Here is a 22,560-nt window from a genome sequence, read left to right as displayed (position 1 = left end):
AGACAGTCTGATTATTTGTGAAAGAAGCTTTCTTCAAGATTAAGCAAAATTAAAATTTAGAAATTATGCTTTATTTCTTGAAAATTTTTTTAAAATTGGAATTTTTAAAATGAGTTTAAAGAAGAAGAAAATATTTAGGATTCTATTCTAAATAGTACTCCAACATGGTAGCATTACAAAGGACAAAAGATAGTGCCCAACTGTGGCAATATGTGTTAATTGTATGGTTTTCCAAAGATGTGGGAGAACTGATATCAATTACAGTATAATTACCATTACTTCCAACAGAGTTAACATGTAGTTACTACAAAGTAACATACAATTAACTGGTGTCACATTGCACACCAGACTAAATAAGATACAAATTAAAAATTCCCAAATGTAGCCGTAATACTCTTCTATCTCTTAAAAAAAATACAGTAACAACTTTTCTCTAATAATGTCACAGCATTTTTCAGGAATTGGTGCAAATATTTCAAAGAGGAAGAAACCCAGACATGTAAGTTATTAACAGTGATTTTTAGCTATACAATGAAAAACTGCTTAGGGAGAGAGATGTAGTAGAAAAAATTTAATAACCTAAAGCTGTTGTAAATGAAATTAGAATTTTCCTCGTTTCTTTCAGTTCTTGAAAATTACAATTAAGTTTTAAAACCAATTTCAAGAACTTTCTTAGTTTTTACTGGTACCTATCTAATATTTTCCAGTTATTTATCAACACCAAATAGGAGCCTGGTTTAGCTTAATGGTGCTAGAAAAAGACATAGAAATGAGTGAGGCTCGGTCTAAGAAGGGAGTGTACACAGATTTCTAGTCATTTGCTATGTGAAGTGGCAAATCACATCTCATATCATGTCTCTTATCAGGAGGTGAACTGAAGAGGCAAAGAATGCTGCAGTTCAGTCTGAAGAAGTAGAATTCCTCGTTGGAATGTCTCAAGTCAGCAACAGTAACATAGGATGCCTCCACATGATGCATTTGAGAGGGGCATGAGTGAGAACACATACACGCCAAATGCTCATCCAGGTTTAATAAGAAGAGAACTGAAAATGGCAGGGTGCAATGCTGTGAAGTTGATGAGAGGACAAAAGGAAAGTAGCTGTATTGAAAATACAGTGTATCTGCTATATCCATTTCAAACATCTGGGCTTCCGATTCTTTATTGAACTCATGTGTAAGAGTTACTTGGGAATATTGCAAATAGTTATAGAACAGGAACATGCAAACTGCTTTGTAAAATACTTGCAGGAATGAACTCTTGCTAAAGTCTTGAACAAATGGGTGAAAACTGCTATGAGATTGTTATCTTTTATTAAATGTGTGAAAACCATGAAGAGGTTAACATGCTAAGAATAAATGTTGTAAACAGCATGCTATTAATATAACAGATGATATTTTATTAGAAACGTATGTTTTGCAGATTTTTGTAAATTTAGTTAATTTCCTATATCTGACTTTTGGTTTTTATATGCTTAGTTGAGATTAAATGAGGCCTGACACATTTGTGAAAAACTGCACGTCTTGTTTGAAGATTACATAAGCACATGCGTACACCACAAAGCTTTCAGGGCAGTTTGTCCCCTGTGTAGTCAATATTTTCCCCTTTCCTCTGAAAGTGGAGCTCAGAAATAGACATATTATTCTTGCAACCAGTTCCATGTCTTACTCTATTAAATTCAGGACCCTTTTGTTAGGCTCTAAAGGAGAGCAAACTGGTTAGGAAGGATGACAACAGAACAGTGATGGGGACATCATCATGCCATGTTATTTCCTCTAGTTCCCACATCACTGCTGTATTCCTCTGATTATTGCAGCCTCAAGAAATGTGCTGATCACCGTGTGTGTTAGGCGACACTGCCAACCCTGAGAAGCTAACATCCCAGATAGAGTACATTATGCATGTGATGTAAATGAGGTATGTGCTCACCACATATCTGCCGTTTGTCATCAGAGAGCCAGCAAACAGGGAGGACGGGTGCAGGGGCTTATTATTCCTTCCACTGTGTCCACAAAACAGCAGCAACAACAACAAAAATCAGCTGCTCTTCACAGCTGACCTTAATTGTCACAAACAAAATATTTTGGATTTAAAGTATATTTGGAGTAGCACTTTTCATTTGTTGCTATTTTATTAGAAAGGAAAAAAAAAGATTATCATCTTCACATTCAGAAATTAAACACTAAAATAGAGTAGTGAATGCAAAGAGTGTACCAACTTTATTTCTCAATAACTCAAAAATTGATCTTTAGCTTTTTGTTTCAACAATTAAATGTGAAGATAATAATAGCACTAAAGGTGAATTTATGATTTAGTTAATAAATTGGAATTCAGTCTTATCATTCAAATTTGGGATTTAAATAGTAAGATATTAACTGATTTCCTGGACTAAAAGCAGGAGCTTCAACGTTATTAAACAGTCTTTCAGCAGAATGCGGGATGGTGCTTAGACCACCGTTAAATTTTTTTTAATGAAATGAAGGCGACACCTCCTAGGGCTGTCTTACTGAACCATCAGTAAACAAGCACACATTCATTCCTAATGCTGGGATGGCTGCTCTCCCTGTTCCTTTCTGCCACCTACTTAGACAAGGACAAACCTAGAAAATCAACCAGAGTGAGATACAAGGCAGAGAGATTGTTCACTCACTGCCAAAGATTGTCTAACGAGAGTTAATGACAATGGATTTGCAATCTCAAGGGAAAAAAAGTTATTCACAAAACAAATACCTTCCCCGTGAACATTATTTTTAGCAGAGTCTTTAAATCTCTGCAGAATTTTTAATGGCATTTTCAGACCAATTAATGATAAGAGGACCATGAGTTTAACAATTATACAACATACAAGGTTTTAAGATTATAGCTCTTATTTAAACTCTACTGCATATATTTGACACAAATGACAACACAACCTGAAAAAAGACTAAATCTTCTTTTAACTGATTAAGTAAAATATATTCACATTTATGATTAAAATTTTAGTTTTTCATAGCTGAAGTGACCAAAAGAATAGGAAAATGATTGCTGATAAGGCTGGCCAGCCTTCTTGCCTGCATCAGAACTCACATATTAAATTTATAATTTATATAAGGCCTCAAGTTGTGGATTGTGGTCTCTTTTTGGTAATATTAGATTATTCTATTTCTCAGACCAAATAAACAAGTCTTAACACAAATATAATCTATTTAGGTACTGTGTGGATTGAAATACTAGTTTTCCCCTGAAGACCAGCTAATACACCCAGCTAATATACTTAAATCACTCATCCTTTGTACTTTTAAGTACTCTGTAATTCAAGTTGTTTTAAAATTCTTTGTTCATTGTTTTAAACAATCACATGCTTTTCCTTTTGATAAACCAATTTAACTGCAACTTCCTTCAGTATAGTTTCTACTTGAAGATAAATGAATATTAAATATTCCTTCAATGGCTGAGCAATATTCCATGGTGTATATGTACCACAGCTTCCTTATCCATTCATCTGCTGATGGGCATCTAGGTTGCTTCCATGTCCTGGCTATTATAAACAGTGCTGCGATGAACATTGGGGTGCACGTGTCTCTTTCAGATCTGGTTTCCTCAGTGTGTATGCCCAGAAGTGGGATTGCTGGGTCATATGGCAGTTCTATTTCCAGTTTTTTAAGAAATCTCCACACTGTTTTCCATAGCGGCTGTACTAGTTTGCATTCCCACCAACAGTGTAAGAGGGTTCCCTTTTCTCCACACCCTCTCCAGCATTTATTGCTTGTAGACTTCAGACATTACCTCTAGATGATTTTTATCTCATTAAGTTACCTTTTAAAATTAAGTTTATAGAAATGACTCTGGAAAACTAGTTTGTACAAAACTAGGTGAAATTCACTGACTCATGTAGCACTGTAACCTTGCTGTATTGTTCTGGTCAGTAAACTTATTTACGTTTAGCTAATTCTTATTTCTCAGCTAAGTTTTTCAGAAAATAAATAAATAAATGCTTCCATAAATTCCAGAGATCTTTGGTACAAAGACCTGATTTACTTCAAATAGACTTCATGTCCTTTCTACACCCTCTCCTTCCCACCACCACGTACAAAGACAATAAACAAAAATTTGTTTTATTTATGGAATAAAAGTGATGACATGCTACTTATTTATGCTATCAGACTAAGGCAGCTTTGAGTCCAACCTATTCCAACAAAAGAGGAAGCGGAAGGCACACAGCTTAAAACTCATTCAAAATGGAAATCACTGACTCAGTTACCCTGCTCCTCACAAAAAATATGTTCCATATTCAGTCTCGGTGACCACCGGGATCTTATAAATTGTGAAGTCCAATCTGGATATCTACTGTTTTACACAGCTTGACTTATGAGATGTGACCCAGTTTTAGGCACAGGTCATGAAATCAGGAAGATCAGGATCCACGCTGGCTTCTAAAGCCTTGTAAGTCAGTAATTATTTTATAAATTTAATTTTCTGGATCAGTTCCAGTCTAAGACTTTATTGCATTGTCATTTTAATAAGTAAAGTCAACATTAGGTGCTGAATAAATTTGTACAGGTTGTCTCTCAGTCCCCCTCTGCTATGCTACCTTCTTAATGCATGGTTAATTCTTAGGCAGATTCTTACAGGCCCTATCATTGAAGCTGCATGCTCAGGAACTCTTGTTACACCAGAGTAGTCTAGGGAGATGCAGGTATCACACACCAGAGCCCTGCCATAGAAGGATGCAGAGATAGCAGCTGCCCCTGTCACTGTAAGGGCTTGGAGAAAAATTTTCATCGGTGGTCAGAGTGCATGTGTGCTAAGTCACTTCAGCCGTGTCTGATTCTTTGTGACCCTATGGACTGCAGCCTGCCAGACTCTATCCAAGGGAGTCTCCAGGCAAGAATACTGGAGTGGGTTGCCATGCCCTCCTCCAGGGGCTCTCCCCGCAGCCCCAGTGGTCAGAGACTGCACCCTAACTGCAGAAGACTGTGGTAAGAGTAGGAGATGAGACATGAAAGAGAGAGGGAAGAAGGATGGGAAGGAGAGAAGGGAAATGAGAAAGAAGAGGGCGGGAATCAGGCAGGGGAGAGAGATGGAGAGATGGGATGAGGAGGAGGTTAGGGAAAGAGAAAGGAAGGGACAGAAATAGATTCTCATACATATAAGGAGGCAGAGGCAGACAAGTACAGACTGTGGGAAACTGATCAACAGCCTCCGAAGTAGAAGAACAGATGAGAAAGCAGCAATGAGGCAGAGTAACTGGGACAGAAAAACAAGACTTCAAAACTCTGCTAACTATGGTCTAGTAAGAAGCAACTCTTCTACAAGGTGAATTTCCTCTGTCTGAGCAAGACCAGACACACAAAAGCATAGACAGACACAGATGAAAATAAATTTTTATCCCCATAAGAGTAACTATTTTTCCCAAAGTTTGGTCTCTAGCCACAAGCAGGCAATCAATGAATAACGACTGAGCATTTCAGGCTCAATGTTAGGGAGAAAATGACAAGTAAGGTATGGGATCTTCTTTCAAGTTACCAATAATAGTAACTTCACAGTGTGGCATGGTGGGAAGGATAGAATTAATATGGAGAAGAGCTGGTAAGTTCTTCACGATTCCCAGGAGGTTTTATGTTTTGTTTTTTAACCTGCATTGGAGGATGACAATAATCTCTATCTCATAAATGAGAACTTCCATATAAAAGTATTTACCATCTATAAATGCCTATAAACTAATGTCAATTATTTCAAATTTTAATTTGGATGTACAATCCTATACCACCCTGAGTTTTCTCCCACTGAGAGGAGAATCACTTAGCATTTGCTCCTATAGTATTTTTATGTATGTAGTATATACATAATATTATATACTATATTATTTACTATATACGATACTATAAAAGTATATAGTATTTTTATGTAACAAACAGGTTGACTTTCTGCAAGCTTATTTATAAAGAGAAATACACTCAATTTACCTCAGTCACCACTACCATCGTTAGTATTCATGCCCTATCCTACCTCGTCTCTCATATGCAGACACACACACACACACACACACACACACACATACACACATACAGTGCTACATTTCTTAGCCAAGCATTCAAGACTTCAAGCATCTGAACCCTACTCACCTCTAACTCAGAACCCACTTCTCTCCTGAGTTAACTGTCCACCAGCCATCGTTCCTCTCATGAGGAGGTCCATGCTCCACCCAGATTCATTCTAGGACCCCACTTGCTGGTCACTCTTCTCTCCACACTCTGCCCATCCTGTCTTTTCTTTAGGCATTTTAAGTCCCTCCCGTTCCACAGAACCTCTCTTCCACCTCCGTCATTGATTGGCAGGGCCTCCTTGATGTTCATGAGCTTAATCATCCTTGCAGTTCCTTTCACTTATTTGACACTTGGACCCCACACTGTCAGGCTCCCTCTTATGTATCTGTCCTACCTCTTGAGTCAGATTATATTTTACTTTCAAGGCAGAAAGGACTAGCAAATATTTTCCTGAAGTCCAAGCATCTACCGTAAGCTACACACATTGATGGTGAGCATTTCCAATCTAATGCCTTGTTCTGTCACATGGTTGCAAACAACAATAACGAAGCCAGAATAATATTTATCTGCATCAAGTATACTTCATATACAGTCTCTTGCTTAACCTTCCACACAATATTATATGGTATATTCATCACTTTCACCTTCCAAAGGAGTACACAAAGGCACAGAAAAATAACAGGCCCCAGGTGACCCAACTAGTTATAGATTGGTTTTGAAGTGAGACGATCACCAAACAGTCTGTGAAGCTGAGTTTTGGATCTGGATATGGCTAATTTCAAAGAGCCCTGTTCCTTCTTTCATTACCAGTATTCCACTTAGACCTGGGGAAATAATTTTACAACAATCAAATTAATGGTCTGGAATAAGAAATATTAAACTTGTTGCCAACCTCCCTTTTAGGAGTGTCATTAAATGTGGAGAGTTCCTCTTCTTAAAAGAACAGAAAGTTTTTGGTAAGCTGACGTGATTTTTAAAGGAGTTCACTAAAATGTTTCTTTAGAGAAAATGCTTGCTTTCTTGTCCCCGTTTTACAAATGGAAAAACTGACATTAATTTTAATGTTAATATTTTAATATCAACATGGACAAAAGATCCCAAATCTATGGTTTCTCTTTTCATAAAATTTACATTGATCCTCAACATGGGGAGAAGACAGTGTTAGAGTGATCTTCTTCCTTGAAAACCACAGGGGACTCTCGGCAGCCTAGAGATTACAAGGAACTACAGCTACTGGGCGGTGACTGTACCAGATACCCTCTGTGTTTTCAGCGCTGATACTGTTGACCTCATTTACAAAAAGATACAACGGGCAAACCAGGGTTGCACCAAAAGTAAAAGTAAGCATTTCTATCCACAGTGGGAACTGGATCTAAGCTAAAAGTGAACATCTGCCAGAGTGCTCCCAAGAGTTCATTTTGACCCTCAGACTTAAGACAATGCCGAGAGGGAAATGGTGATGGGAAGAATGCGTAAAGTACATTTATATGCAGAGTTTTCATACATATTCTCCATACCCAGTTCTACACCTACAAGCTGAGAATGAGAATCAAGTACGTCAGTAACTAACTCCATAAAGAAAAGAGAGTAGAACACGTATGCAGAGACTTACTTACACAAGCAGACAGACATACACTGATATATAGACATACACTGATATATAGACACCCACACATAATACACACGAACACACAGATTCAAAGAAAGACACAGACATAGACACACAGACATATTTGCAGACACACAAACTCAGGCAGACACACAGACACGATGAGATACTGACAAATGCACAGGCATATTTAGGGATGCACACAGTGAAATGGACACACAACAGACAGCTGGCTATTCCCACAAAACAGACTCAAGGACAGAAACACATGTACACACACATGATTGCACACACACAGGCAGCAGGCATACCTAACACAGACACAAAAGGCTATGCATAGGGATGACAGACTCACACAGATAGACAGGCAGACTAACACACAGATTTACACTCACAATGAGAAACACACACATAACTCTTCATAGAGGTGCACACACACTCACGTACAACCACAGCTAATGTGCAGTCTCTGAGCGTGTGGTCAGGACTCATCAGAACAGTTGGGCAGAGATTGGTGTTGGAGAGGAAGGTGAAGTCTGTCTGCTACTGCAGAAGAATGTGAAATTTGAAATCAGCTACTTGGAAGAGCTTCAACTTTGATACTACCTGTGCATATGTAAGCAAATGACCAGAGCTCTGAACTGCATCCTCACTTGTAGAAGAGGAATGATAAAAATTCTACCTCTAAGGATGAATGTTGGGATTAAGTGTGATAATCAGTGTGAAAAAAAATGCTGTTCAAATAATTTAAAAGACTGACATTTCGGTGATGGATTATTATCATCACCTTCCTAAAACTGCAAACAGCAAAGAAAGCTTCTAGGAAGAGAAACAGGAAAAGCCTTATCCAACTCATCCACTGTATCCACTGCTACAAAAGCTTAAGCAGGTCTTAAAAATTTTTTGAGCTATAAACACATAAACTTCTACATCAAACACAAACACAGAAAATTCTTAAGCACAGTATCAACTTAAACCAGCTAATATGAATGCCTACTGTGTGCCACACATGCCTGAAAATTAAAATGTTCTATTTAATCAAATACTCTGATTAGTCAAGTTATCATACATAACTTAACGTCATATTTGGCACCTCTATTTGCAAGGATTATAGTGTAACAGTATAAGCAGGACTAAGACTGAATCTAGCACTTTGAGGCCTCGTGGTGTTTCAGAGCCACCACCACGAACATTTTAGGAGCATGTAGAGCTCACCAGAGATCTGGAGAGGACACAGCACTGAGAGCCAGGGACATGCGGTCTGGTCACAGTCTCACTCATGCCTTGTTGGATTTGGGCAAATCACTTAACGTCTTCCCATTGCAGTTTCCTCATCTATAAAATACAGGGCTGTGCTAAATGATCTCAAAGGGCTCTTTTGGCTGCAATTTAATTTTCTAATAGTGTGATAGACTGAAGAAATGCTGGCTAATGGGGTTTCTGTTGAGAGAATGCTGAATATACTAGTTTTTACTATACTTCTATAAAAAATGAAAACATTTGTAACTTTATATATCTGAGAGGAAAAGATTTATCATTGCTGGACCAGAGAAAATACAGTCAACTTATTGTCATGATGAGTATTATGTAAGAATAGAAATAGGTTAAAGATCTTTCTGGGGTTCCCGGAAATCCAAGAACGGAACAGACATTAGATCCCTAATTCCTAGGACGAAGGTCCTTGAAGATAACCCCCAGGATGCCTGAAGCCAACATCTGTGAAATGGGAAGCCCGAGTCTGAAGAAAGCTCACATGGCTTTAAATAGAGCACCTCCCTCCCAGCTCAGGGAAATGCAGATGGATCCAGTTCCCCAAAGGTAAGCAGATAACAAAATAACACAGTGTTTTTTCAAGCAGTAGCTTAGGTCTTTCCAAGAGTCTAAAAATGAGACTCTAGATAGATTTTTTTGTCGTTGTTAGACTTAGGAGACAGCTTGTATTGTCTTGAGGAGCTTTGTGAAAATTTAGGAAAATAGTTTAGAACCTGTTCAGTCTTCCCAAGGCTGTGTTTTAAAATGAACCCACTTTAAATGTTCATGTTTTACTAGGTTTTTAAATATATGATTTGTCATTTAAATGGTCTAAGTCTTACCTCTAAAAACTTCTCTGCAATCAACTGACTTGAAACCCAATATTTTGTTCCAATTGAGAATCATATCTATATATATTTTTCTTTAATGTGCATTTTTAAAAATAACTGAAAAATTTCTGACAACATGTGTTTTGAATTTTCTGCAACTCAGACATTTTTAAATTGTTTAATACGTTGAATGGATCCTAAAGGCTATCTAGGTGGGGCTGATCTACTTTGGAATCTAAGGATTCTTTAGGAATATTTAATGAATTTTCCGATGTGGGGTAACACACTTCATGCTAAATTTGTAACATTTCCTTCCTCTGAATATTGGTGGTCTTTTCACTGGAAAAGTCCTGCTTCTATGACACTAGGATGGGCTCTAAGCTCAAGAAGACAAAAAAATCTAAGACAGATTTAAATGTATTTCAAATGGAGTTCTACCTATAGAAATGCTCTCAGAAAACATACAAAAGAGAAGGTAACGGATCTTTTAAAGGCATGGTCCAGGACACTCAACTTATAGACTTTTGATTAATTTTCCAACAACCAATGAAACTATCGTTAATCACATTTGAAGACACTGAGGCTCAGAGAGGCTACAGAGCTAGTGAGCAATAGAATCAGAATCTGAAGTCCAGCTCAGTCCAAAACACATATTCTTTATCTTCTCTGCATTTTTCTAAAGGTTTCTCTCATTCTTTCTTTAAGCTACCATGATATTCTTCTAAAAATGTAGCTCAGATTAAATGTGCTGCATCCACAAGCACTTTTAATGGCTCACAATTATCTTTAAAGATAAACCTGAACTAATCATGGCAATGATCTGTTTCAGCCTGCCTTCCGATCACGTCAGATATTGGATGAAGCCTGACACATGGATTATTTCATTGAATCTTCGAAACAACTCCTTGTGCTTAGAAACTATGAATTTTCTCACCTTTTATGTGTAGAAACCAGGGCAGTATAACTGCATATCTTTTGTTCTTATCTACAACCTTAATCAAGTGGATGGGAAAGATAGGAAGGAAGGGAAGATGGTAAGAAGAGACAAGGGGAAGAGGGAGGAAGGGAGGAAATATTTATTAAATGCCTAACACATGTATAACGGAGAAGGCAATGTCACCCCACTCCAGTACTCTTGCCTGGAAAATCCCAAGGATGGAGGAGCCTGGTAGGCTGCAGTCCATGGGGTCGCTGCCAGTCAGACACGACTGAGCAACTTCACTTTCACTTTTCACTTTCATGCATTGAAGGAGGAAATGGCAACCCACTCCAGTATTCTTGCCTGGAGAATCCTAGGGATGGGGGAGCCTCGTGGGCTGCCGTCTATGGGGTCGCACAGAGTTGGACACGACTGAAGCGACTTAGCAGCATCAGCAGCAGCAACACATATATAAGGTGTTTGCTAGGAGAATGAATATTGTATCATTTAATAATCAAGTCCTAACATTTTTACAGTAAAGAAAAGTGAGATTCTGAGATGTAACAACTTAGTAAGCCAGGATCGAACCCTGGTTGCCTTTCTACTACACAAGTCCAACACTGTGCTTTGTAAATAGTAAGTACATAAAATGAAATGGAACTGGAAAAAAGTGTGTTCAAGGGATAAAGAAGAATGAAGTGTCAGTCATAACACTCAAACGAAGGCAAAGAAAGCTAGGTAAAAATGAATGGATCTAAAAGATAAATGACAAAGTCTGTTAAGAAACAGCCTGCAAAATTACTGTAGTTCTCAAACATTCTTGAGTATGTCTCAAGCTTTTATGAGGACCTGTAAGGGAACACCCATGTTTCGTCTGAGAAACTGCTGTACTTATATAGTAGAAATACTGGGGATCTTGTAACATATTTTTCTTTTATGTTTGGTTATCAAGATGTTCACAGTCAAGTCTGTGGCCCATCTCTAGCAATTATGTAAATATGCATGACAAGAATTTTTGTGCACTTACCTTATCTCAGCTTTATCTTATTTACCTTATTTTCCTATACTTAACTTTTCTTTCCCACTATCTCCTCCCTATTTAGTTTTTATCTTGTTTTATTATATGTCTTACTGCAAACCACCCAAAATTGTTTTTGCATTAAGATAAGTTATAAACATAAGTAATAGAATTTTACTAACTTTTGCTCCTTAATTCAGATAGAATAAAACCAGTAATCATATCTAGCTGTATACAATGTTTGATTAGTGAAGGCTATTCTTCAAGTTAAGGGCAATACATTTAAAACATACACTATACATACATATAGTCCATGATCTAGAATAATATGTATTCAAAGTATTCTCCTGGCCGTCTCAAAGACCCTTTTAGAGGGTCCACTAGACCAAAACTAGTTTCATAATAATACTAAGGCATTATTTGTCCTTTTCATTCCTATTCTTTCATGGATGTACAATGGAATTTCTCTGAAAGTACACAGCCTTGTGATAAAGCAACAGACTGATGCAGGAGCAGAAATAAGAATCAAGCTGTCTACTATTCAGCCAGACATTAGAGACATTTGCAAAAAGCTAAAACAAAGCCATCTTCCAAGTTTTTATTTTGAAGAATATACTTAGTACTAAAAATGTTATTTACATTAACATCTAATGGGTTTATTGTGATTTTCAAATGAATAAATATTTTAATTTTTCAGTTTAAATATCATATATGATAAACGTGTGTGTGTACGTGTGCAAAGGAATCCTAGGACCTACAAAGTTGAGACTAGCTTATCTAGAAGGATTAAGAGAGTAGATCTAGAATTAAGGGTTAGAAAGTACATAAGAGAGTGGGAGGTTAGGTCTATAAAATCGTTATTATTGGTAAATTTGTTCCAAACTTCCAAAACTTCCAAACAACTCTTTATGCAAAGTTAACTGTGATGTGTTAAATTTTAACCCTTTCACTGGGAGATCCTTTAACTGGACATGACCTTTTGATTTAAAATATTTGTTGTAAACAAAAGTCTTATATTTGCTCCTTTCCCCACTCCATCCCTAAGAAGTATCTTGAACCTTTTAAACCTAGATAAATTCTCACCATCCTTTCCATTTAACCTGTAGAGAAGAAAAGAGCCAAACAAGTTTGTTGTTGTTTTTTATGAATTGGGTCTTAAACTAGTAGCTAGGCAACCAATCAAGTAGCCCTGACAACAGAAATAAAAGGAACTTAATGATAACATTCAGCCGGGAGTCTATATCCAGCACTGCTTGGTTGGTCGGTGTTACTGGTTCATATGTAAAATCTAACACTAATAAAAGTTACATTTTTTTCCTAATGTATGGCAATTTTGATCTGTGTATGCTGTTTTAGAAAAATACTATCACAACTATAAATATAGTTACTCCTTTCAAAGAAATATGCATGAAGCATATATATCTAGGTAGACTTCTTTATCTCATGATTTTAGCATCACTTCATTAAAACTGATGTTTGAAACTCAGATCTATGTCTTGTTTTCGATTTTAACTAAAATTGCCCTGTCAGTCTCACAGAGCTGTGGGGAACAAATGAGACGACAGAGAGAGGTAATGAAGGAGCAAAGTGATCTAGATCTGGTGTTAGGTCCCTAATCTGCAAAACAAGGACAGGATTATCTATATTCCTGAATTTGGAAAGGTTCTGGAGAGATAACATATGTGATAATATTTCTGAAACAGAAACACTACAAAAATGCTTCTTGTTACAATGTTAAAAGTAGTGTATAAATTTTTTTTAAAAACCAACTATTGCTCTGCTTTGCAAAAGAGGATGTTACAATTAGAATTTGTCCCCTTCCTGTAAAATCTCTATTATGCCCACAATACTCCTAATTCAAGTTATCAATATTTTGGGAATGAGTTGATATTGAAAAAAGCACAACTGAACATGTTAGTCAACTGCTCATAAAAATTACCATCCTGATTAATCAATGCTATACACTCCTTGAAGAAAACAAAACCTCACTAGTCTGTGTGCTATATAAGAAACTCATTCATTCCAAACACACTTTGCTAAATAATTTGCTCACAGTTCCCTTACACTTATTGTTGTATGGCTACATTGATCATCTATCTGAACTTATCCTGTCATGCAACAATGAATATCTGAATCAATTGTGTAAATAACAAGGAGCTGTGGCAACTGACAATGTGAAGCGGAAGACATACAGTACGTTTTTCATTTCCAATAAAAGGGGGCAGTATTACATCAGTGTAATACTGACGATGGTTTTGCAAAGTATGGGTACGGAGCAAGAATCTACACTTGTGAATAAATGAACAATTGTGTTTTTTAACAAAAAGGAACAGGTTTACAATGTACCTTAGTGACTGGACTGTTTCTCTATTTACTTGATTGAAAAAATATCATTTTGGCATGAGAAATGCATATAGTTATCGAGAATCAGGTTAAGTATTCTCAAAAATTATGGATTGAAATTTTGATTTTCCAGAAATTATTAAAGTACATATTAAATTAATGGGAACAAAAGTCCCTAGCACACTGATATTATAAAATTTGAACATTATCATGTTGGCTATGAGCAGATCCTATAGCAAATAACTAGAGTATACAAGTTACTTTAAGAATTAAAAAGAAAAAGGCATATCTTGAGTTTGTAAGAAGGTGCCTGTCAGCTTCTAACTACCCTTCTACTCTATCTTAAGAAATTTTGGCTCTACGGAGCAGTAGGTTAATCCCTTCACCTTTGGAGAGTCAAAGAGTGAAAATTTAATAGAATTAACAACAGGTTTGACAACCTGTCTGAGGTCTTACAGTGAAAAAGGACCTAATATTAACAGAGCATCTCTTATGTCAGATATGTGCTCTACATATATTTTCCTTCAAAACAAGCCTTCAAGGAAAGGATAATTATCTCCATTTTATAGGTATGTTCATTGAGACCCACAGACGTTAAGTAACTTACTCAAATAACACAGAAAACTACACAGGCTGCTTCCAAGATTAATCCTAGAAACAGATTCCAAAGCCCATGCTCTTTCCAATACACCATGTACTCTCTAATTCTATTATTGCTTCTGGACTAGCCACCTCTTCTGTTTCTTTGTCTATACTAGCATCGTTAAATCTTCTGCTTTCTGACTGATATGTTTCCAGAGCCAGAACCAGTGGACATCACTGTGGGGAAGAATGCCTTATCGAAATAGAAGGTGAAACATACAGAAAACAGGGGGCTCAATGCCTTTCTGCTTCACTGTTTTTGTTATTTTTACCCTGTCTTATTCCATCAAAGGTTTTAGATTGCAAATGTAAAAAATACTTTGATAAGCAATAGCTTAACTATCTTATAGAAAATAAGTAAACAAATCTGGTACTTTTCTGAAAATAGAAATATCATTGATGAAGAACTAGGCAAACTGAGATTTAATTCCTGCTCTGACACAAATTCCCTATGTGACCAAGCATAAGTCATATACTTTCTTTAGGTCTCAGTCTTCCTGTCTGTGAATAGAAGGTATTGAACTAGATCAAATGTTATGTTCCCTCCAGTTCTTTTACTCTATAGTTTTAATCCCACCAATATACTTCAGAGGCAGACAAAGTGTGATAATAGTGTTCATGGTAGCTCATTTTGACATGCGATGAGGTCAAGAATTTTTCTTAAGAGATTCTCAGAAGATGAAGGGAACAGCAGTTCAGGCCACATGTGTATAGATGTGCAATCGGCCTATTTAGGGTAACTCTGAATCAATCTACTGGCTCCTCAAGGTTATTAAGATAGCAAAAATAACCAGATATCTAAGTTACATCATACCTATGTAGGAATATACTCTAACCAATCACCGAGTCAGCATTCAAACACTAGGGAAGTCAGAAAAGTTACAAAACACACTTTTTAACACTAAGAAGGCCCACCCTCCCTTGCCTCTCTTCTAGCCAGATGTCCTTAGCTTAGCTCTAATGACATTTAGAAGTAGCCTATTTAGAATTCTGCAGTGTATTGTCATGACTAAAATACTCTCTATCTGAGAAATATCAAAAAAAGGAAATTTAGTAAGTTCACCTATAATATGATCAAATTGCCCTGGCACTGTCATAGGTTGTTCTTGCTGCAGAAAGTTAAAACCAGGGAAGAAACTTAGACTTCTGCTGGCAAGACATTCATGATCCACGCACAGCAGCTATTTTGAAATGATGGAGCATGAAAGCTCCTAAGGCGCCGTTACAGTCTATTGTCCCCACAATCTATATATTTAACAGACCCTAAATATCTTGTGACACAGTCAACCAGAACAACTCCATTGGTGCCGTTCTGGTTGATCAAGTTAACAATGTTTCATTTCAAAGTGTCAATATAGGAGTTTACCCAGTAAAGTGAAATATATCATAGGTCAACATGTATTCATATGGACGTATACGTAATTCTGTATGTATTATAAGGGTTTCCCAGATGGCTCAGTGGTGAAGAATCTGGCAACTCATTCCAGTATTTTGCCTGGAGAATTCCATGGACAGAGGAGCCTGGTGGTCTACAGTCCATGGGGTCACAAAGAGTCAGACAGGACTGAGCAACTAACACTTATTTTCAGGGCTTCCCTGGTGTCTCAGCAGTTAAAGAATCTGCCTGCAGTGCAGGAGACTGAGGTTTGATCCCTGGTTGGGAAGATGCCCTGGAGAAGGAAATGGCAACCCACTCCACTATTCTTTCCTGGGAAATCCCATGGACAGAGGACCCTGGTGGGCTACAGTCTATGGGGTAACAAAAGAGCCAGATATGACTTAGAGACTAAACAACAAAAACAACAAACCCCTGTATCTGTGAAGTAAATGTTCCCCTCAGTTATGAAATACACAAAACATGTTTTATATACCTCTAATGTTAGTAAATATCACAAAAACAACTCTACGAAGGAAACTGTGATGTACTGCCCAGATTCCCCTTCAGGACTGATTTGTTTCCTCACCTGTAGGGAATGTTTTGCTCACCCTCAGCTGTTGGCCCTCTTCAGTATCGCCTCAACTAGAGTCACACCTCACCCAAGGTTAAGTCCCTTTCCCAGGGCAGCCCTCATCTAATGACTGGTTCACACAAATGTATGAAAGCTCACTCCTTCCATCCAACTTGAGACAATTCTGAATGGACATGGCAGCCTCAAAGCTTCATATGAGGTTGGCTAAGGCCCTGGATGAGACTGCATCACAGTCCGACTCTGCTATCATCCTTTCCCTTCCACGGGTCGCAATCAGAAAGAGGACCCCCTACCCCCATAAACCTGCTTGCTGATCTCCATCTCAGGCTTCCCCGGTGGCTCATCAGTAAAGAATCCACCTGTGATGCAGAAGACGCAGGAGACCCGGGTTCAGTCCCTGGGTGGGGAAGATCCCCTGGAGGAGGGCCCGGCAACCCAGTCCAGTATTTTTTCCTGGAGAATCCCCAAGGACAGAGAAGCCTGGCAGGTTCCAGTCCATAGGGTCACAAAGAGTCAGATACAACTGAAGTGACTGAGCATGTACGAGCACACTGTCTTCATCTCACAGTCTGCTTCTCAGGGAACTCAAATCTGTGACACGCTCATTTTTAAACAATGTCCAGATATGAGTGTGATGAGGTATGCTTTATAAATTACAAGGTGTTGTGATAGAAATACTGAGCAATTCTCTAAAACTGTACTATGGTTTACAAGAATAAAGTCATAAATCTAATTTATGAATCTTTACATTTAAGGAAATTGAGATAATTCCAAAGATGACAAATTTTAAAGAGCACTAAACTGAATTTGTCACAATCTATTTTACTAATCTGATTGTACATTATATATTTATCTTGTTTGATTTCAGAAGAAAATATGATTCTCAGAAGAGAAAGTAGTATTGTGTGAAACCTCATAAAATTAAGATGGATACTTTGATTATAAGAGAGCCAAGTCTACCATCACAGGAGTCCTTTAATATCGTTCTTAATTTACTCTTCTGCAGGTAATGAACCTAACAAGAATAGATACTGCGTCTAGAAACTAGACAAAGCCAGTGCTTAGCTGCTCAGTCGTGTCCAACTCTTTGAGACCGCATGGACTGTGACCCACCAGGCTCCTCTGTCCCTGGGGATTCTCCAGGCAAGAATGCTGGAGTGGGTTGTCATGCCCTCCTCCAGGGTATCTTCCCAACCCAGGGATCGAACCCAGGTCTCCTGCATTGCAGGCAGATTCTTTACCGTCTGAGCCACCAGGGAAGCCAGACAAAGCCTACACATCCACAAATAAACATTCAAAACAGTGACATTATTTGCAAGAGAGATAATGTAAAGGAGAGCTTATGAACACAACAGCCTTGAATATAATGGACTTTCTCAGCAACCCGAATTCAACCCCTAAAAGGTCATCTACTGAGACAACAACTCCCTTCAACTGGGAAACCAGGGTTTTCTGATTCTGTAGAAGCCATTTTGCCACTTAACTCCAGGAGTTCAATTACATTGTGTGACATATTTTAGGACAAGTTGAGATTTGTTATTTTTCAATCTTAACCTAATTTCTCATCTCTCTCTGGTGGCTTCCAACATAAAATAAGGTGTTATTATTTCAGAGCCTCAGACTTTTTTCCTCCATATAAGTTAAGAAAAGTCGATGAGAAATACTTAAAATTAACCCAGAATATTTGAAGTTAGTAGAGTCTTAAGCTTGAACTTGAATTGATGATATAAATTCAACAATATAGGGTCACTGTGTCAGACAAACAAAGTCACTGTTGGAAGGAAGGGATGTCCAGTGCCAATTTACTACTTAGGTTTAGTGCAAACATTTCAGGATGTCGCTATTCTAAGCCTACTTAATGAGACAGAGGGGCTTCATTGAAAGGCAGAGTTGCTGTAACAATACTGAATTTATTTCTTATTTCCCCCCCCAACCTAAATGATGTACACACATCTACTTTAAAGATTCTCTATGTTAATATCCCAAACAAAAATTCTAGTTTTTCATTAGAAATATTTTTCAAAGAAAGATTCTATTCATAACATTAATCAAAGGCAAATGATTCTCTATAATTTAAAAACAAATGTGATTATTGAAAGGGCTTCCCACGTGGCTTCCCAGTAGTGGGAACCTACCTGCCAATGCAGGAGGCACAGGAGACACAGGTTCAATCCTTGGGGCAGGAAGATCCCCTGGAGAGGGAAATGGTAACCCACTCCAGTATTTTTGCAGGGATAATCCCACAGACAGAGGAGGGCTACAGTTCATGGGGTCACAGAGAGTCGGATACAACTGAGCTTGACTAAGCACACACACATGTCATTATTTAAATAACATGGTTTTTTGTGGAATAAAATTTCTGAAATGTATTAATTCTAAACATATTTATTTAGTCCAGTGATATTTCAAGTAGGGGTAATTTTGTCCTCCCTTCCCCAATAGGGGACATTTAGCAATGTCTAGAGATGTTTCTGGTTGTCACAAAAGGAGGGGTGCTACTGGCATCTAAAGAGTAGAGGCCAGAATTAGCCACCCATGACAAAGAATTCTCCAGCCAAAAATGTCAATAACGCTGAGGCTGAGGTACCACGATCTAACTTAATAAATCTGAAGTTTCCATAGCTTTGTGTATCAACTCAGTTAGGAAAGAGTTTAACTATGTAAGTTTGTCAACATGCCGTCATCTGAAACATGTAACTCTGCTTTCTTCTGCTGACCCTTCCATCATTGTTATGAGGAACTCATATCTGTGGCAAAATAGCTCATTTGTTCTATATATTCAAAGATCACCCAAAATTTAGCCTAAAAGGTATGGTAAACATAGGAAAGTACCCACTCTGTATCTGAGGCTTTGCTAGGCATATTCATATATATTTTATTCTATTGTAACCCAGTTTACTACCCTCACATTACAGATGAAGAACTTGAGATTCAGAGAAGTTATTTCAACTTACCAAATATCACACAGCTGGCAAGTGACAACTCAGTGCCTACCACTCCAAATGAGAATATATATGTTTAAACTCATTAATACTTTCCCGCATATGCAAAGAAAACTTCTGAATCACCAACGGTAGTTAATGTGTTGAGAAGGGTAATTAGCTTTTGATCATACAACTGTATTATTAGAAATTTTGGTAACCATATATCACTTTCATATGAAAACCAATACATTTTAAAAGAAATAAATCATTGACATCCTTCTCATACTAATTTTAGGATTCACCCTTGACAAAATTGTAAAGTAGGAGATGTTCTCTGCTGCATGTATCCATTCCCTTGCTTTTACCCCAATTTCCTACTCAGTAGCCCTATGTCTCCTGAGAAACATGTATGCAGGTCAAGAAGCAACAGTTAGAACCAGACATGCAACTGGTTCAAAATTGGGAAAGGAGTATGACAAGGCTCCATATTGTCACACTGTTTATTTAACTTATACACAGAGTATGTCATGTAAAACACCAGGCTGGATGAATCACAAGCTGGAATCAAGACTGCTGGGAGAAATATCAACAGCCTCAGATAGGCAGATGATACCACTCTACTGCCAGAAAGTGAAGAGGAACTAAAGAGTCTCTTGATGAGGGTGAAAGAGGAGAGTGAAAAAGCTGACTTAAAATTCAACATTCAAAAAGCTAAGATCACGACATCCAGTCCCATCATTTCATGACAAATAAATGGGGAAAAAGTAGAAGCAGTGACAGATCTTATTTTCTTGGGCTCCAAAATCACTGTAGATGGTGACTGCAGCCATGAAATTAAAAGATGCTTGCTCCTTGGAAGAAAAGCTATGACAAACCTAGACAGTGTATTAAAGAGCAGAAGCAACACTCTGCTGACACAGGTCCATATAGTCAAAGCTATGATTTTTCCAGTAGTCATGTACAGATGTGAGAGTTGGACCGCGAAGAAGGCTGAGCACTGAAGAATCGATGCCTTTGAACTGTGGTGCTGGAGAAGACTCTTGAGAGTCCCCTGGACGACAAGGAGTTCAAACTAGTCAATCCTAACAGAGGGCTTCCCTTGTAGCTCAGTTGGTAAAGACTCTGCCTGCAATGCAGGAGACCTGGGTTCAGTTCCTGGGTCAGGAAGATCCCCTAGAGAAGGAAATGGCAACCCATTCCAGTATTCTTGCCTGGAGAATCCCATACAGAGGAGCCTAGCAGGCCACACCCCATGGGGTCACAAGAGTTGGGCATGACTTAGTGACTAAGCTACGATGAATCCTAAAGGAAATCAACCCTGAATTTTCATTGAAAGGACTGATGGTGAAGCTGAAGCTCCAATACTTTGGCCACCTGACGTAAAGGGCTGACTCAGTGGAAAAGACCCTGGTGCTGGGAAAGATCGAGGGCAGGAGGAGAAGGGGGCGAGAGAGGATAAGATTGTTGGATGGCGGTATTAACACAACAGATATGATATAGTGGATATGATTATAACCAGACATAGAATATAGAGCAGACATAGAGTTTGAGCAACATGGAGATGGAGCAAACTCCAAACAAACTCCAAAATAAGTATGCTCAAATTCCAGGAGATAGTGAAGGAGAGGGAAGCCTGGCATGCTGCAATCTATGGGTTCGCAAAGAGTTGGACACAACTTAGTGACAGAACAACAACAACAACAATCCCTATGCATAGCGGGTCCCAAGTGTATAAAAGTTTATGGCTTATCCAACACCAAAAGGCCCACCTTTCCCCCAGATAGTTTCTCTCTTACTTTATGTGAACCTCCTGCTAAAAGGATCAATCAAGGTAGGGGAGGGGGGGTTAAGTCATTATTAATTTAATGTATGAAATTAATATATTTATGTAATCTCTTTTTCCATCTGTAGGAAACTGGGTCTTTGCAGATATAATCAACTTAAAGTCACATTGGATTAGGGTGGACTCTAAATTCAATAAGTGATGTTCTTTTTAAGAAGAGGAAGATTTGGAGACATGGGGACATACAGAGAGGGAAGACAGCCATGGGAAGAGGGAGGCAGAAACTGGGGTGATGCAGATAAAGGGTAAGCAAAGCCTAGGATCACTAATTCATCAAATAATCAGCATTTTCCACCCATTGTATGACAATAACCTCTCAATTGGTCTGCCTGTTTCCTTTCTTAGTCTCCTGCAGTCTGCTCTCACACATTTGGCAAAAGGGCCCTTTTTATATGTAAATCAGATCATGTCAATGCCCTGGACAAAACTAATGTAGGAATTCTCATCAGATTCAGAGTGAAACACACATAGTCCTTCCAAGGCCTACAGGTCTACCACACTCTGCCCCAGGCTATCGCTTCCCTTTAGGTCTCACTGCTCTGCCTTTCCTCAAGTTGCTCTTGCTAAGTTGGCCTCCTTGTTGCTGGTCCTACACTCTAAAGGCCTCTAAGCCTATTATTCCCACTGCCTGGATGCTCTTCATGTGGCCTGCACAGGGCTTCCTTCACTCTCTCTATTATGTGACACCTCCTCAGAGTCCTTACCAGCCTAGCTAAAGGAACAATCCTGTAACTGTATTTCCTTAACTTGCTTCTATTTCTCTCATGACAATGATTCACCTCCTCACATTACCAACATTATTCATTATGTATTTGTTTATTTTTTCTTCATCTGTGTTCCCCTATCAGAATGTAAGCTCTATGAGAACAAGATTTGTCTCATTTGTTCACTGTTGTATCTCCAGTGCCTAGAACAGTGTCTATTACACAATAAGCACTTGAGAAATAATCTGATGAATCAAAAAACTAAATGAATGCATTTTGTAAGTTGCTCTGTTTTCTGTTTTGCTCAGGCTAATAGGAAACTTAATAAATTCAGTGATGAGTCATAATAATGTATTAGCCTTTATTGTGAGTATATATGCTTTTTAAAAATATTCTGATAGTCTGTAACCTCTTATACCCCCTTCTTACAAGATATTTCTAAACCTTTTGGAATGGGACAGAAAAACACCAATGGCAGGGATT

At 38.0% G+C, this 22,560-nt stretch overlaps 1 protein-coding gene across 32 annotated transcripts in view; it reads right to left on the bottom strand.

Annotated features, from left to right (window-relative positions):
- Positions 1 to 22,560, bottom strand: part of SOX6 (SRY-box transcription factor 6) — a 685,495-nt gene that overhangs the window by 60,452 nt on the left and 602,483 nt on the right. The window lies entirely within an intron of this gene.

The sequence above is a fragment of the Dama dama genome, chromosome 1 (assembly GCF_033118175.1).
Source record: "Dama dama isolate Ldn47 chromosome 1, ASM3311817v1, whole genome shotgun sequence".
NCBI classification, from domain to species: domain Eukaryota; kingdom Metazoa; phylum Chordata; class Mammalia; order Artiodactyla; family Cervidae; genus Dama; species Dama dama.
The sequence above is the reverse complement of the archived record's forward strand: the minus strand, read 5'-3'. Positions and strand labels throughout refer to the sequence as shown.